We start from the raw sequence: 16,563 nt of genomic DNA, 5'->3' as shown, positions 1-16,563 counted from the left end.
ATCACTATGTCTCTGAAAGAATGACAAACTGAAAATCGTAGATTACCTTAAAGAATTTGGTAATACTTGAGGAAATTTTGATGCATAGAAAAAGCATTTAATGTAGCTTATGAATCAACAAGTGCAATCATGGAGGAAACTACTTGGCAAAATACATTAAAATCACAAAGTCTTAGAAATTTAGAAATCCTCTCATTATATGGATGAGAAAACTGAGGCCAAGGGTGCTAAGGTAGGTGTAGACATACTGACATCAGGGAGACAAGCTATAAACATTCCAGATCTTCTCAGACTTTTTTTAGTACATTTCTGAATTAGTTCTTTCTCAAACATGCTGTTTTCTGGTGTACTTTCAAGGAGTGGTGATTTTCAGGGCAAGTCACCTACTGGCAACAATCTCTTGCTGTCAGTGAATATTATTATCAGCTTTGAAAGCTGATCTCTATGAAGTGAAAGATAAAGAGAAATGGCATGTTCATACAGTATGGTGGTATCCAACTGAGGACGAATGCTTTGCAAACATCACCGATCCAAGCCACCCTCCCCAACCCAGATCAGCCAAGGGTTGGGGTGTCCTCTGCAGAGTCAGGGTAGGTTTGCACAGGAAGTGTTGGTGTATGTACTCAGTCTTGGGTGATGAAGTCAAATGAGGATGTCAGCATTTTTGGTTCCCTTCAAACTGACCACATGCCAGTGAACTATTGCCTAAAATTGCAACTGTCCTCCTCCACTACATTACCAAGGCCGGAAGGGTCCTAATGAGTATGGTGGCTCTGGTTCTTGACCTTTTTTTTTTTTTTTTTCAATGTTTTTAGCAGAGTAGTAAGCAAAGAAAAAAGAAAATTCGTACAAAATATTTTCTGATAATTTGACCTTGCATAATGAAGATTTTTTTAAATTAATCTTTATAATTAAGCCTTCTCATTACTATTCATTTCAGATATTATGTGGCTATAGTTGTAGAAACGGGTTGCAAAAATTGCACTGAAATAACATTTCTCTCATAAATGTGTGGGGTTTTTTTTCAGTTTGGCTGTTTATATTTTATAAAAACAGATTTATGTGTCTTGGCTTTAAATCAAGTGATTTTGATCAATTCAGTCATACTCTAGATACTAATTAAATTTGAAAGTGGCTTTAGAAACCATGATTATCAACCAATGTGTTATAAAGCTAAAATTAGTACCCTACCTCCAAAAAACATTATGGGGCTAAAAATAAATCTTTAGAAAAGCAAACAGAGCTATTTATCTGCTCCTAACACCATCATCCTATGCCATGTCTTGATGAAATTAAAATTATCATCAGTAACTACAGCTGTATACTTATGTGTCCTTCTCATAAGGACCGTAACAAAGGTGCCAGGGGCCCCATTTTACAGATCGTAAAAGTGAAAAATAATGGTAAGCAGCTCCCAGCAGAACTGTGATTCAGACCCTGCGCTGTTTAACTTCAAAACCTGGTCTCTAAAATCCAAACGTCTGCTTAGTCTCCCAGAGACTTCTTGAAATTATTAAGCTGGTACAAACTAAGAAAACTTTTTACCCTGTCTGCGCTTTCTTGTATTTAACTCTAAGCTCAAAACCTAAAACTGTTCATACCCGGTAAACTTCCCCTTCCTACTTCATGTGACCTTTTCATAACCAAATTCCCCAAAACTTTTTTTTTAATCTACTTGGAAGCCAATATTTGACCAATGATCCTACAAAAGTAGGATCATTTTAAATAATTCACCCCATAGCCCACCCAAGCAATAGTCAGTTTTATCTTAGTTTGATTATTGGTCACGAAAATGGGAAGAGCACATTTGTCACTTTCTCAAGGTCACTTTGAGCTAGAAATATAATTCTGGTTTAAGGTCTGGTTGCTAAACCACGCTTCCTCTGCAATAGCGAGCTACCATTGGTAGACTGGTCGCTAAGAAATGAAAAACAACAAGAAGTATGAGATATTTCAAATATTTTTTTTTTTTTGCTGATCTCTTTCCCTACTTGTCCCTCTATATTTCTCCCATTTCATATATATTTTATATTGTGATTATGGGAAGAAACTCCAACTGCTTTGGCAAATAAGGAAAAAGCTTATTCCTATTTCAAACATGAAGCAAAGTTTCATTTCCTTTTATTAAAATATGCTATATAGCCTCAAAAAGTATGACATTTTCAAAAAGCATCATGTTAAATCCATTTCTTCTATTTAAATTTTATTGGTACATCCCATTATCTTTTGACTTATAACTTTAAGACAGTTCACTAAGAAACACGTAGCTACCGACACATTTGGGAATTGGCACCGTAGAGGATCTGGTCTGAACTCGCACCGCCAACTGAATTTCTGTGGTGATGGATATGTTCTGTATTTGTGCTATATAATAAGGTAGCCACATGAGCACTTGAAACAAGTAACCAGGGAATTAAGTTAACATCATTTTAGTGCATTTAAATTTTAATTTTAAAAGCAACCAGTGGCTGATGGACAGCTTAGGCCTAAGGTCTGAATATCTTTTTTTTTTTTAACTTTTTATTTTGAATTATTATAGACTCACAGGAAATTGCAAAAATAGTACAGAGAGGTCCAGTTTCCCCTAATGATTACATCATATTATATTACTATAGTACAATATCAAAACCAGGAAACCGACATTGGCACAATATGTGTGTTTAGTTCTGTGCCACTTTATCACTGGTATAGATCTGCATCAGCACAACCACAATCACAACACTCAAGGATTCTGCCATCACTAAGAGCTCCTTCATGTTAGCCATTCCTAGTCATCACCAACACCTTTCTCTTCACTGTTCCTAACCTCTGGCAGCCACTATTCTGTTCCCTATTCCTATCATGTAGTCACCTACAGAACACTGTATATAGTGGAAACACACTGTGTGTGACTGACATTGGCTTGTTTCATTCAGCATAATGGTCTTAGGACCCTCTCGGGTTTTTCCGTGTATCAATGGGCTGTTCCTTTGTACTGCTGTGTAGAATTCCATAGTGCAGTTGTACTAAAGTCAGTTCAGCCATTCACATGTTAATGACCATTAAATTACTTAGTTTTTGGCAACGACAAATAAAATTGCTATGAACATTCTTGTACGGTCTTAGTGTGGATCTAAGTTTTCATTTCTCTGGGATAAATGCTTGGAAGTACAACTGCTAGATTGTATGATGAGTGTCCACACGTGCCTATCCTCATTTATCATCTGAATATCTTCATGTTGTTTGCCCATTTTCTAGTGAGATTGTTAGGGTTTTCGTTTTCCTGTTCAGTTTTGAGAGGTCTTTATATATCCTAGATAGAGTTCTTTGTCAAACATTGGGTTCTCAAATATTTTTTCCAGCCTATAGCTTGTCTTTTTGCCATTTTAACAGTCACACAGCCAAAAGTTTTAAACTGATGAAATCCTACTTATCCATTTTTTGCTTTTATGATTTATGCTTTTGGGATCATGGTTAAGAACTTTTTGGTAAGTCCTAGGTCTAGAAGATTTTCTCCTAGGTTTTCTTTTAAAAGTTTTATAGTTATGGGGCAGCTGGGTGGCTCAGTTGGTTGAGTGTCTGACTTCGGCTCAGGCCATGATCTCACAGTTCGTGAGTTTGAGCCCCACGTCGGGCTCTATGCTGACAGCTCAGAGACTGGAGCCTGCTTCAGATTCTGTGTCTCCTTCTCCTTCTGCCCCTCCCCACTCACACTCTGTCTCTCTCTCTCTCAAAAATAGACACACATTGTTTAAAAAATTTTTTAAAAAGTTTACAGTTTTATGTCTTACGTTTAAATTAATGACTTATTTTCAGTTAATTCACATATATAGTCTAAGGTTTAGGTTGAAGTTATTTTTTTTTTTCCATAGATATCCAATTGCTCTAATATTATTTGTTTAAAAGACACACTGTATTACTTTTGCACCTTTGGCAAAAGCCCTCTACTTGTGTGGGGCTAATTCTGGGTTTTCAATTCTGTCGCACTGACCTATTTGTTTCTCACTCTGACAATACCAGTCTTGATTACTGTAGCTACATAATGTCTTAGAGTGATTCTCCCCGCATTATGCTTCCTTCTCAAAACTGTTTTTTTTTTTAAATTTTTACTTTTTAGCTGTTTTGGTTACTTTGCCTTTCCATGTAAATTTTTAGAATAATCTTATCTACACCCATAAAAAAATCTTGCTAGCATTTTAACAGGAACTGTATTAAACCTACATACAGCAATTTGGGAGAACTGTCATCTTTATTAAGAGTCTTCCAATCCACGAACACAGTATGTCTTAGATTTTTATTTCTTTCTTTTATTTCTGTCATCAGCACTTTGTAGTTTTCATGGGTATATCTTTTAAAAACAACCCAAACAATGATCCAGAAATAGCTTATAAATGCTACCAAAATAAAAAGTGATAGGCCAAACAGGTTTTGGAAATCAAAGAGATCTGGAGTAGCTAAAATTAAAAATCAGGAATCGCATAAACACATTTATTTGGGGCAAATAAGCAGATTTTGCTGAAAGGCTGGCTTCACATAATTTACAAAGAAATAAAAAGGCACCACAGGGAATTTTGCAAGTAAAACTGTAAAAAGGACAGATTGGAAGCTTCAAGGATAGAGTACATACCCTCTAGTTATATGCAGCACTTCTTCCCTTTTTTGATTATATTTCTTCTATGTATCAAACCTGTGCATTACATGTGCACGTTATCGTCTTCTAAACTGTTGGTCATGAGTATCATGCCAGGGAAGTTTGACAATGGCATCTAGAAGGATTCTTCTAAACACATGTATCATGTCATCTTATCCATACTATCCATAATTTCCCTCCTGAATAGGTCACTCCACCAGACTTGGTAGGGTATAAGGAGAGTAAGGAAGACAAACATAAAGAGAAGAATCAAGGAAAGAACAAAAAAGGAGGAAGTACATTACTAGTCAACTTGACAACTACTTACATGTAGGAGAGTGAAAAACTAAAAGTAAGGGAAAGTACTGCTGCCCCATTTTTACAAATGATCAAATTAGAGAAAAAATATTCAACTTAAGTTTAACAATATCTTATCAGTATTATTAAGATAATGTACAACCCAAACCAGAGGTGTGTGGGTGGCTTAGTGGGTTAAGCGGATCCAACTCTCGATTTCGGCTCAGGTCATGATCTCACGGTTGTGAGATGGAGTCTGGTGTCGGGTTCTGTGCTGAGCATGGAGCCTGCTTGGGATTCCCTCTCACCCTCTCTCTCTGCCCCTCTCCACTCTCTCACTCAATCTCTCTTTCAAAATAAATAAACATTAAAAAAAAAAAAAGATTATAACCCAGACCAAAAGCATTCAATCAAATGTTCAATTCTAAGTAAAAATAGGAACTAATGGTCAAAGATTTAATACCAGTCAGATTCTATTAATTTTAAAATACGCCTGTAAGGTGTATTTAAACTCTGTTGAATCACTATTGTAATAAAGCACTAAGTCTGATTTTTTTTTTTTTGGATGGAGTTCCAATGTGGATAGAGAAAAATTTACTAACATAAGTGCTTTACACATTCAGGAAGCCACTTATGAGCCTGTATGAGCAAACTTCATACATAATTTGGGTGAATAAGCAGAACCAGAGGGAGTTTCTGCCATCAGTCTTGTCCTCTCTTACCAATCTGGAAACAGCTGCAAAAGCTCCAAATGGTAGAAAATCTTGGGAATTCTTTCCTCCCACTATTCACTTCTGCCTTTACCACAATCATTTCTACAATGCAGTGAGTTTGCCTGTCATTGTTCACAACTCCTGAAAAGTATTTAGTCCTGACTCTAGGGAGGAAAGTCTATAGAAAGGGGTTATTTCTCTACCTTTGGTAATATATAAGACAACCTTTACCAAAAATAACTAGCTCAATTTTCAGACCAATTAAAATATATAAATGCATTCAGACATCCCTGTCTCATACAAATCTTGGCATAACCCAAGTGCTAAAGACTATATTCTGTTAATGAGTTTAATTCCATGGAAAAAAAAAATGACTTTTGTCAACCAGTGAAATACAACATTTAAAATCTCCACAGGGGTGCCTGGGTGGTTTAGTCAGTTGAACGTCCGACTCTTGATTTCGGCTCAGGTTGTGATCTCAGTTTGTGGGTTCAGGCCCTGCATCAGGCTCTACGCTGACAGAAGCAGAGCCTGCTTGGGATTTTCTCTCTCCCTCTCTCTATGCCCCTTCCTGACTTGCACTCTATCTCAAAATAAACATTTAAAAAAATATAATTTCCACAAACACATTGAATTCTACTCCTGTTAACTAAAACTTAAATTTAAAAAAAAAAAAAAAAGAAAAAACTGATGAGGTTTTCCCACTGCTTTGATTAAAACACACATACACAGGTAAAGTTTTTAAATAATAATAAAAAAATAAAATTTCCACAAATATTGAGAGGCTAGTTATATGTAAATGTTTCTCTTAGCCTCCTTCCAAAGCTTGAAACTTTCTCCAACTAACAATTACTTTTCACCAACTTATAACTTAAGCCAAGAGTGCCTTTTCAATACTACAAACAAACAAACAAACAAATAAAATATATCCCTAACAGACTGGAGCAGGTTGATGACAGCCTCAAATTCTTTGCCACTATTTTCATACCAAGAGGCAGGGTCATTTATCACCTCTTTGAATGACTCCATCCAACAGAAAAGAACAGAAATGACATTGCACCAGCTCTGAGCTAAATCTTTAAGAGGTCTGGCAACTTCTGCTTCCTTCTTTTTAGAGTCCAGCTGCCACATTATGAGAAAGTCCAAAGAGCCACATGCATGAGAAAGGCCTCCATGGAGAGAATGAAGGTCCAGCTGACAACTCCAGCTAAGATCACAGCTGACAGTCAACAGTCAACACCAAGTTGCCAGCCCTGTAAGCGAGCGACCTTGGAAATAAATCTTCCAGCTCTAATCACGCTGTCCCAGCAAACAGCACACGGACCAGAAAGGAGCCATCCTTACCAAACCCCAGCCAGATCCCAAAGCTGTGAGCAAGAAAATAGTTGTTGCCTTAAGCCATGAAATTTGACGGTGATTTGTTAGGCAAAATTTGGTACCAGAAGTGGGACTGTAACAAAAACCTAAAATCTATACCAGCTTGAGTCTCAGTGATGGGCAGAATCAAGAAGGGTCTCTAGGAGACAGTTAATAAAGATCTGAAAAACATGAAGAAATGCCGCTGGTGGCTAAAGAAAGGGAGCCTACATCCTGCACTGACAGAATAACTAGCAAACCCAAAGCATGCAATAGCACGGAAATAGAAAGGGCACCTAACGGACTCATGCATCAGACTAAGGAGAATTTCAGCAAGAATGCTGAAAGTACTAAGTGGTTCATGTTAGCTGCCTATGATAAAATACAGGAGTAGTGAGATGAACTAAAAAGGAACCGTTTGGTTCCTTTTCAAGAAGAATTTAGAGGAAATATAGAGGAGCCAAACTTGATGGGTTCAAAATAAAACCATTCCTCATTTCAGCATCTTAGCACAAAGTAAGCTCAAAGTGAGACATGGCTCAAGGCCAAGATCAAATCCTGTGCTGCCAGTAAGATGTGGCCTCAACCTTTTTTGAGCTATCAAAGATGTTAGGTGCTTGGTTCCTCATAGACTATGTTAGACCAGTGGTTCTAAAACTCTGTGTGCACCAGACTCAGCTGGGGTTGAGGCATGGGTGTTAAAACCCAGACTGCTGCACCCAATTTTCAGGTCTGGAATGGGGTCTGACCTCTGTAGTCTCCAGGTGATATTAATGCTGCTGCTACAGAGACCACACTTTGCAAATCACAGAGCTAGACCAAAAGGCTTTGAAGAATTTTCAGTGTGATTCTAAGAACCATCTCTCCTAGACAGTAGAGCTCGTAAGACTCTTAAAGATATTCTCATATAACCCCTGACTTAAAGGCAGTTCAAGGTAGACCCCTGTCTCAAAGAGATTTGTGGGAATGGTTTGTAATGTTGTGAACCCAAAGAGATCTGTGAGAATACACATAAAAACTCTGAAAAACATATCAACGGAAAGAGCATTGGTGTGGACTAAAGAGACATTTCAAAATGAAAAATACTAGGGCCCTTATTCAGACAGGAAGGGGCTACAAACGTAAGTCATTTCTTATGGAAAAGTAAGATTCAGAGGACATAACCAAGAGCCTAGAGGGCGGAGACCAGAGCCACGAAGAACCACCCCGGTTAGAAACTTGTCATGAAACCATTGACATTTACCTAGCTGGATTTTAGAACCGCTGTGGACCAGGGAGGGCTAGGTGTCTCCCATTTCCCTGCTCTGTATTTTCAAAAAAAAATAACAGCATTACTGAGATATAATTCACCTACCATATGATTTACCCAAAGTTTGCAACTCAGGTTTTTAGGATATTCACAGATACAAGCAAGTTACTTTTAAAAAATTCCATTACCGGGGCACCTGGGTGGCTCAGTCGGTTAAGCATCCGGCTTTGGCTCAGGTCATGATCTCGCGGTCCGTGAGTTCGAGCCCCGCGTCGGGCTCTGTGCTGACAGCTCAGGGTCTGAAGCCTGTTTCAGATTCTGTGTCTCCCTCTCTCTGCCCCTCCCCCGTTCATGCTCTGTCTCTGTCTCAAAAATAAACGTTAAAAAAAAAAATTAAAAAAAAATTCCATTACCTCAAAAGAAACCTGTACTCTTTAGTTATCACCCCCATATATCCATCCCACCCATATACTCAGCTCTAAGAAGCTGCTAATCTACTTTGTCTTTATAGATTTGCCCATTCTGGACATTTCATATTGATGGAATCATACACTATGTGGTCTCCATGACCCACTTCTTGCACCTAGCACATTTTCAAGGTTCATCCACGTTGCAATATGTATCAGTACTTCATTCCGTTGTATGGATACACTACATTTCATGTATCTGTTCATCAGTTGATAGATATTTGAGTTGTTTCCACCTTTTGGCTATTATAACGTTATGTTATATTCCTGTACAAGTTTTGGGTGGGCATATGTTTTCTCTTGGATATACACTTAGGAAAGGTCAAATGTTAACTACGTTTAACCTTTTGTGGAACTGCCAGACTGTTTCCAAAGCAATGGCATCATTTTACATCTCCACCAACAGTGTATCCTTGTGACTTCTCCACAGCCTCTGATGCCTTTTTGAAGGGGAGCGTCTGTGGCAATTTTCCTGTCCCTGCCTTGCCATTGCATGTTGGGTCAGGGGAGGAGAGCAAATAATTTGTGCCTTTAGTTCACAGGTATTTGGTTGAGAACAGCTGCACCAAAAGAGCCTCATCTGTACCTGGATCTGACATGAATGAGCTCCTGGACTCAAGCTAACATAGCAATAGAGCAAGACTTGTGGGAGTCTTGGGTGTGGGCGAGTGCAGCGTGCAAGTGTGCGAGTGGCCAGAGTGTGCCCTGTGGTAAATTGCTGTTCTGGTGATCACCTCCAATGAACCACCCTTGTAGGTATCCACTCCTTGTGGAGTTCTTTCCCACATGGACTCTGGGCTGGGCCGATTACTGCTTGAACCATCAGACAATGACAAAAATGATGCAGTGCCAGTTGTAGGCCTAGCCCTTAACTGCTTGGGCAGCATCCTCTTCTTCCATTTGGAACCCAGATACCACAAGGCAACCTAAGCCGCCACTGGGTCCCAGCTGATCTCCCCAACCAAGCCTCAGAGGACGACAGCCATCCCAGCATCCAGATGATACCACAAAAAAACAGAACCTCCTGGACAACTCCGTGAGTCACGAGATAAATTGCTGTTTTAGACTATCTGGTTTTGGAGTGGTTTGTTGCACTGCCATAAATAACCCCAACAAGTCCCTTTTAGTGGCATTTTAAGCTTCACTTCTCTCTGGGCATGACAGACTAAATTATAAAGAAATATACTGTGCAGTAAACTTTTTTTCCCCTCTAAAAGCTTAATCTATTGTACTTAGGATCAATTCAGCAATCATTGAAGCATATGAAATACACCTTATAAGTCTCAGGAGAATTTCCTTAGAGTCTATCTTAGAGTGTAAGTGACTAATAGTGACAAAAACTTAAAAGTTTCCATTTTCAGTAAAAAACAATAAGCAGCTGCACAAGCCATCAAAGAGGACTGGCCACGGATGGGAATCTCAGCATCAGCTGACATCTCCTGGTGCTCAGCAAGGCACATGAGGAGCACAGACAAATGTGAGGAAAGTCCCTGAGTATCAGATAAATTCACAACAGGCATTCGGAAGACAGGCGAGGGATAGACAAATGCCAAGCAGTCTGTGGTAATGGCCAGAATTCCTCAAGGCACAGTCACGGGGTGAAGATGGCAGGTCTTTTGAAGCCAGTTGTTATGGCAACCAGAAAGGATTTTTAACATCAGTGACACCAGTAAGAATTTCTAAACTCTTATGCTATGTTTTCTCTTATGCTGACACGGCTGCTGTCCTTTTGCTTAGCTCCTCTTTCTTTATTCTTATTTTTAATGTTTGAGAGAGAAACAGAAAGTGTGTGCGTGACTGGGGGAAGGGCAGAGAGAGAGGGAGACAGAATCCCAAGCAGGCCTTGCACTGTCAGCACAGAGCCCAATGCGAGGCTCCATCTCATGGCCATGAGATCATGACCTGAACCAAAATGAAGAGTCTGACACAACTGAGCTACCCAGGCACCCCTGCTCCTCTGGATTTAACGGGCTCTCACATGTCTGCTCCAGTCACCCTTGACTTTCAGTTCATGCAAGGATGCTGGAGGCTTTCTGCATCTCGAGAATACGGACAATAATAAATTCCTTATAGCATAGAATTATTCTAATTTTCACAGAATAATGCATTAAAAAGTTCCAGACATATAATAAACTCCCAATATATTACACTATCAATATACTATATGTGCTAACTTTGTTCAATTACATCTGCCCTAAAAACAATGACTTTCAAGGAAAAAAATGTAAATAGAGTATCAACTCATTAACCTATTAATAGACAACTCGTTTAAACAAACTGTAGTACAGCTATACAGTGAGATGCTAACGTAGAAGAAATAATAGGGGTGCCTGGGTGGCTCAGTTGATTAAGCATCAGATTTTGGCTCAGATCATGATCTCCCAGTCCGAGAGTTCGAGCTCCACATCAGGCTCTGCGCTGACAGCTCAGAGCCTGGAGTCTACTTTGGATTCTGTGTCTCCCTCTCTCTCTGCCCCTCTCCCCTTGTGCTCTGTCTCTCTCAAAAATAAATAAAAGTTAAAAAAAAAATTTTTAAAGAAATAATAAAGGAAGAGGACTTTGAAAATTTGATGTGGAAAATTTCTAATACATACAAATGAAAAAAACAAGTTTAAAGAACATACAATCCCATTTTTAAAAAATGTTTATTTATTTTTGAGAGAGAGAGAGACAGACAGACAGACAGCGTGCAAGTCGGGGAGCGGCAGAGAGAGAAGTAGACACAGAATCTGAAACAGGCTCCAGGCTCTGAGCTGTCAACACAGAGACCAACACGGGGCTTCAACTTGGAAACAGCAAGATCATGACCAGAGCTGAAGCTGGACACTCAACTGACTGAGCCACCAAGGCATCCCCATATAAGTCCGTTTTAAAAATAAGTATATACTTGGGGTGCCTGGGTGGCTCAGTTGGTTAAGTGTCTGACTTTGGCTCAGGTCATGATCTGATAGCTCATGAGTTCGAACCTTGGATCGGGCTCTGTGCTGACAGCTCAGAGCCTGGAGCCTGCTTTGGATTCTGTGTCTTCCTCTCTCTGCTTCTCCCGTGCTCACACATGCGCTCTCTGTCAAAAATAAACAAACATTAAAAAAAAAAAAAAAAGCATACACTCTGTACATGCATAGAAAAAAAATCTGGTAAAAACCACCAGACTTCATGGACACCACAATTTGGGTGGGAATTTCAGTTTCTACAGAATATATTGCTATAATGCTTGGTTTTTTAATAATAAGCACATGAGTCTTATAAACAGAAAAACATAAATGTAAAGACCACAGATCCTTCTTTAAAAATATCATGCTTTTACCCGAATTCGTTCACAAGGTTTTCAGCGTTCATTCTTCTTTAGCACTCAGAGCAGCTCAAGTCTGTTTTTAGAACAGTGTCAGAAGCTGCTATATGAGCTGTTTCCTGTATGGGGCAGCTATTTTTAATTAATGAACATTTTGTTGTAAGAGTTCACTGGAAATAAAACCACCAGTCTGTAAGTCAGACTAAAGAAAAGCTTACTCTGTAGAAAGATTTCAGTTATAAAAACATACTCTAAAAGGTATTTGACAGTATGTAATATTTACTTTATTAATAAAAACTTTATTTCCATAGTGATACTAAGATCCATCTCATTTAAAAATTCCTCAAAGAAATCTACATTCCATTTCATTACTCCTAAAAAAAAAAAAAAAATACAGCATCCTTCCTATCATAGGCACTCAAATGTGAGTTGTGGGGAACATTAGAGGTGAGACAGAAAAGAGATGAATTACAAAAATAGAATAATGGTTTCCAAACATTTATTGAGCAAAAATGTGAAAATGCTGTTCTATTCTGACTCGCAGAATTAAAATTGGGGTTACTCTATCTGTAAGTATATTAGTAACATAATCATCCCTTCCAATTAATTAGATTCCCCCCAAGTTTATGAGACAATATGGCTCAAGAGACAGCTACTATAGAAACAAGTTATATTTATCTACCCAGTTCCTCAACCCACGGGTTCACAGCACTACAAGGAGATCTCTCGGAGAGCCAACAGCAGGAACAGTAGGTAAGAACTCAATGGTTAGGGAGCAGCACCAGAGTTCGAAAGGCCCCACCCAAGCCACTCCCCGCCAGAACAAAAATAGGATTTTCCTGCAGATCTAAGAGAAGGTTCTAAGAAGTCCCCTCCTCCCTGCACTGTGTGTAGTAAAGTGTCTGGTCACAAAAACAAGGGTTGATTGTTCTCTTGCCAAACTGTACTCCTCCTGACAGGTGGCAATCCACCCATTTATACTAAACTCTACCCATACCCTTTCCACTCACCACTTCCCTAAATTCCTTGCATTTGTAGACTGTTACACAATTTTAAAAGTACCTTCTTATCCATTAATTTAACTCAAGCAGGTTATAGGATTTCTACCTAATACATGGAACAAAAAAATGCTGGCATTTAAAACACATTCTGAGGATGGGATGGTAAAGGCTCTAATGTCCTAAGAAGGCTTTGCTTATAGCACATGGTGCAGAGAGTTGTGATGGTTAATTTTATGTGTCCACTTGGAGGGTGTTTTTGGATAAGATTAACATTTAAATCAGTGAATACTGCCAATCAACACCACAATGAGATACCACCTCACATCTCTCAGAATGGTTAGAATTAACAACTCAGGAAAGAACAGATGTTGGTGAAGATGTGGAGAAAGGGGAACCCTTTTACACTGTTGGTGGGAATGCAAACTGGTGCAGCCACTCTGAAAAACAGTATACAGAGGTTCCTCAAAAAATTAAAACTAGAGCTACCCTAAGACCCAGCAATTGCACTACTAGGGATGTTGTATCCGAAGGATACAAAAATGCTGAAGGGGCACATATATACATACATACATACCACGTGTGGTTATGCTTCATCCTAACTTCCCCCACCACATCAGCCTTCTCTCATCCTGCAGCCGTCCAATGTGGCCTGCCATCACTGAGCAGCGCCACCCACAGGGCATCGCTGTACATCCACTCACAGAGCTACTTCTCCAGGCTCTACTTCTGGCCCCTCCCACCCATCTTCCCATGAAGATGGTACCCACAGCCTACCCTGACAATTGCCATGTTGGCACTTACTTTTCTGCCACCAAACCAACATTGTGAAATATTTCTTGCATATAAGCTTTTAAAACATATACTTTCTAGCACTTTCTATCGTCTTTACCTCTTCCTCATCATCTCTCATTTCCACAACATATCCTGTCCTAGGGTCACTTTAGCACTCCAGCTTTTGATCCCTATCACAAATTGAACTTGTTGACAGAATAGGTATTATACACACTTCACAGATGATGACACAGAGGTAGAAAGAGATGAAGTGACTTGTGTAAGTTCAGATTATAAGTGAACAACAAAATTACAATTAGGACCCATTTTCTATTAACTTAGTTTAATTTCTGTTATACACGGAGGCTATATAACAGTATCATAAGCATAAGATCTGGAGTCAGGTTATGCTTGCTCTACTACTTATCAAACTATGACCCTCAGGTCTATGAAGCTATTAGTTTATTAATCTAAACTATTAGTGGCTTGATTTCCTCATCTGTAAAAACTACAGTAGTATTGACTTTCAAGGGGATTTTAAGGAGGATTTCCTAAGCTAAAATGGGTAAAACACTTTGAACACTGTCTGACACATAAGAAACTCTTAGTAAACTTTATCCACTCTCCTTATTGTTTATAATTTAATCAGCCTTTCTACAGTTATGGTACAAATGACCTACTTACACTTATCCTTTTTCTTTAATCATTCGTAAAATCTTAAATTTCAGCTGGATGAGGCCAAATACACTTAAAAGCCATTGATGAATCCAGTGTTTATTCACCTAGAATGGTTTACTGCACTGCATGTCAATAAGTACTTCAAAGAAACTGGACACAGAAAGGAAAAATCACAACTCAGGTAACATTTCTACCTGTTGATCTGGCTAGTTATTGGCTATGTGAAATAGCCAGTCAGTACAGCACTTAATTTTGTCCCTTATGAGGTCACTTTATAGAATGCTGGCCAAACACAGTATTTTTTTTATTTTTATTTTTTATTTTTTTTCAATTTATGAAGTTTATTGTCAAATTGGTTTCCATACAACACCCAGTGCTCATCCCAAAAGATGCCTTCTTCAATACCCATCACCTACCCTCCCCGCCCTCCCACCCCCCATCAACCCTCAGTTTGTTCTCAGTTTTTAAGAGTCTCTTATGCTTTGGCTCTCTCCTACTCTAACCTCTTTTTGTTTCCTTCCCCTCCCCCATGGGTTTCTGTTAAGTTTCTCAGGATCCCCATAAGAGTGAAAACATATGGTATCTGTCTTTCTCTGTATGGCTTATTTCACTTAGCTTCACACTCTCCAGTTCCATCCACGTTGCTACAAAGGGCCATATTTCATTCTTTCTCATTGCCACGTAGTACTCCATTGTGTATATAAACCACAATTTCTTTATCCACTCATCACTTGATGGACATTTAGGCTCTTTCCATAATTTGGCTATTGTTGAGAGTGCTGCTATAAACACTGGGGTACAAGTGCCCCTATGCATCAGTACTCCTGTATCCCTTGGGTAAATTCCTAGCAGTGCTACTGCTGGGTCATAGGGTAGGTCTATTTTTAATTTTATGAGGAACCTCCACACTGTTTTCCAGAGTGGCTGCACCAATTTGCATTCCCACCAACAGTGCAAGAGGGTTCCCGGACCAAACACAGTATTGATATGGCTACATTCTCAACTCAAACGGAAAATACACTGCGTGATCCTATTCGTCTGCCATTTGACCTTGGGCCTCTACCCAACACATTCAATTACTCTGCCCACGTGGATTAATGCTGCTGTGAAGACGTGGGCAGGTGGTCAGAATATCTAAGCTTTCATTTAAATTCTCACACAACCTTTTCAGACCTCAGTATTGACAATAATGATACCACCACCACCCCCACCCCCACTACTTCACAGGTTTTTCAGAAAAACAAAAAACAAAGCAAAACAAAAAAACAGTCAAGACAAACCATAAAAAACAGGCATTTAACTCAGGCTTCCAAGTCTGCTGCACAGAGGGGGAAAAATCATGTGTGGGGACGGCATCAATGTTTCTCCAAATGAAGGCATCTTACCATTTTATTAATATTTAATCCACAATAAGAATACTTCTGACACTGATGCTTTTTATTTCATATTGTAAAAGGCTTTGTTATGAAGATTTCTCGCAGTAAGGCAGACCCGAATTGACGTTTTTACCCTCCTCTGCTAGCTCTGTGACTTTGAGCAAGCTAACTAACATTTTAGATTCCTGGGTCTTGTTTGCTTGTTTGCTTTTTGGTACTGGTGGTCTTATTGAACGAAGAAGACAATTTTACCTTTTCTCTCACAGGGTTATGAGGAGCAAGTGAGGTCACACACACCAAGTTATGAGCAAGGCAGCAGCAGTCAACACTGCTGCCCTACTCCTCCAGCAGTGAGGAGGCAGTCGGTTTCATTCGCGCCTCGATTTCCAAAGCTGTCTAAGTGGATTTGCTAAGTGATGGGACTTAACACAAGAACTGATTCAAGAACTACAAGAAGTAAGTTTAAAACCCACCCACAGAAAAAATACAGGGTGAGTAAAAGTTTTAGCAACACTGTTAGTTGGGATTCACAGTACCTATGTTGCATTTTCTTTTAGCTCTCACAGCCTTAAATCATATCCCTGGCACAAGTAAGCGTAGGGAGAGCTGATAAAAATGACAATGCCTGGGGCACCTAAGTGGTTCAGTTGGTTGAGCACCTGACTCTTGATTTTGGGTCAGGTCATGATACCAGGGTCATGGGATCGAGCCCTGTATCAGGCTCCATGCTGAGTGTGAAACCTGCTTAAGATCC

General features: G+C 39.2%; 1 protein-coding gene and 1 long non-coding RNA gene across 10 annotated transcripts in view; one reads left to right on the top strand and one right to left on the bottom strand.

Annotated features, from left to right (window-relative positions):
- Positions 1-16,563, bottom strand: part of FGD4 (FYVE, RhoGEF and PH domain containing 4) — a 260,303-nt gene that overhangs the window by 190,271 nt on the left and 53,469 nt on the right. The gene's annotated exons all lie outside the window — the stretch shown is intronic.
- The window catches only part of LOC132694543 (uncharacterized), a 63,057-nt gene that overhangs the window by 16,238 nt on the left and 30,256 nt on the right, over positions 1-16,563 (top strand). For 3 of the 4 annotated variants that reach the window (XR_013556792.2, XR_013556793.2, XR_009617354.3), the window contains exons 2-6: positions 6,735-6,988; positions 9,448-9,727; positions 12,595-12,736; positions 14,484-14,614; positions 16,076-16,265. This is a non-coding gene — a long non-coding RNA (uncharacterized LOC132694543). The remainder of the gene's footprint in view (positions 1-6,734; positions 6,989-9,447; positions 9,728-12,594; positions 12,737-14,483; positions 14,615-16,075; positions 16,266-16,563) is intronic. The other variant, XR_013556794.2, reaches the window with a different exon arrangement.

This window comes from Panthera onca, chromosome B4 (assembly GCF_046562875.1).
Source record: "Panthera onca isolate mPanOnc1 chromosome B4, mPanOnc1 haplotype 2, whole genome shotgun sequence".
NCBI classification, from domain to species: Eukaryota; Metazoa; Chordata; class Mammalia; order Carnivora; family Felidae; genus Panthera; species Panthera onca.
Note: the sequence above shows the minus strand (reverse complement) of the source record. Positions and strands in the feature narration are given on the sequence as shown.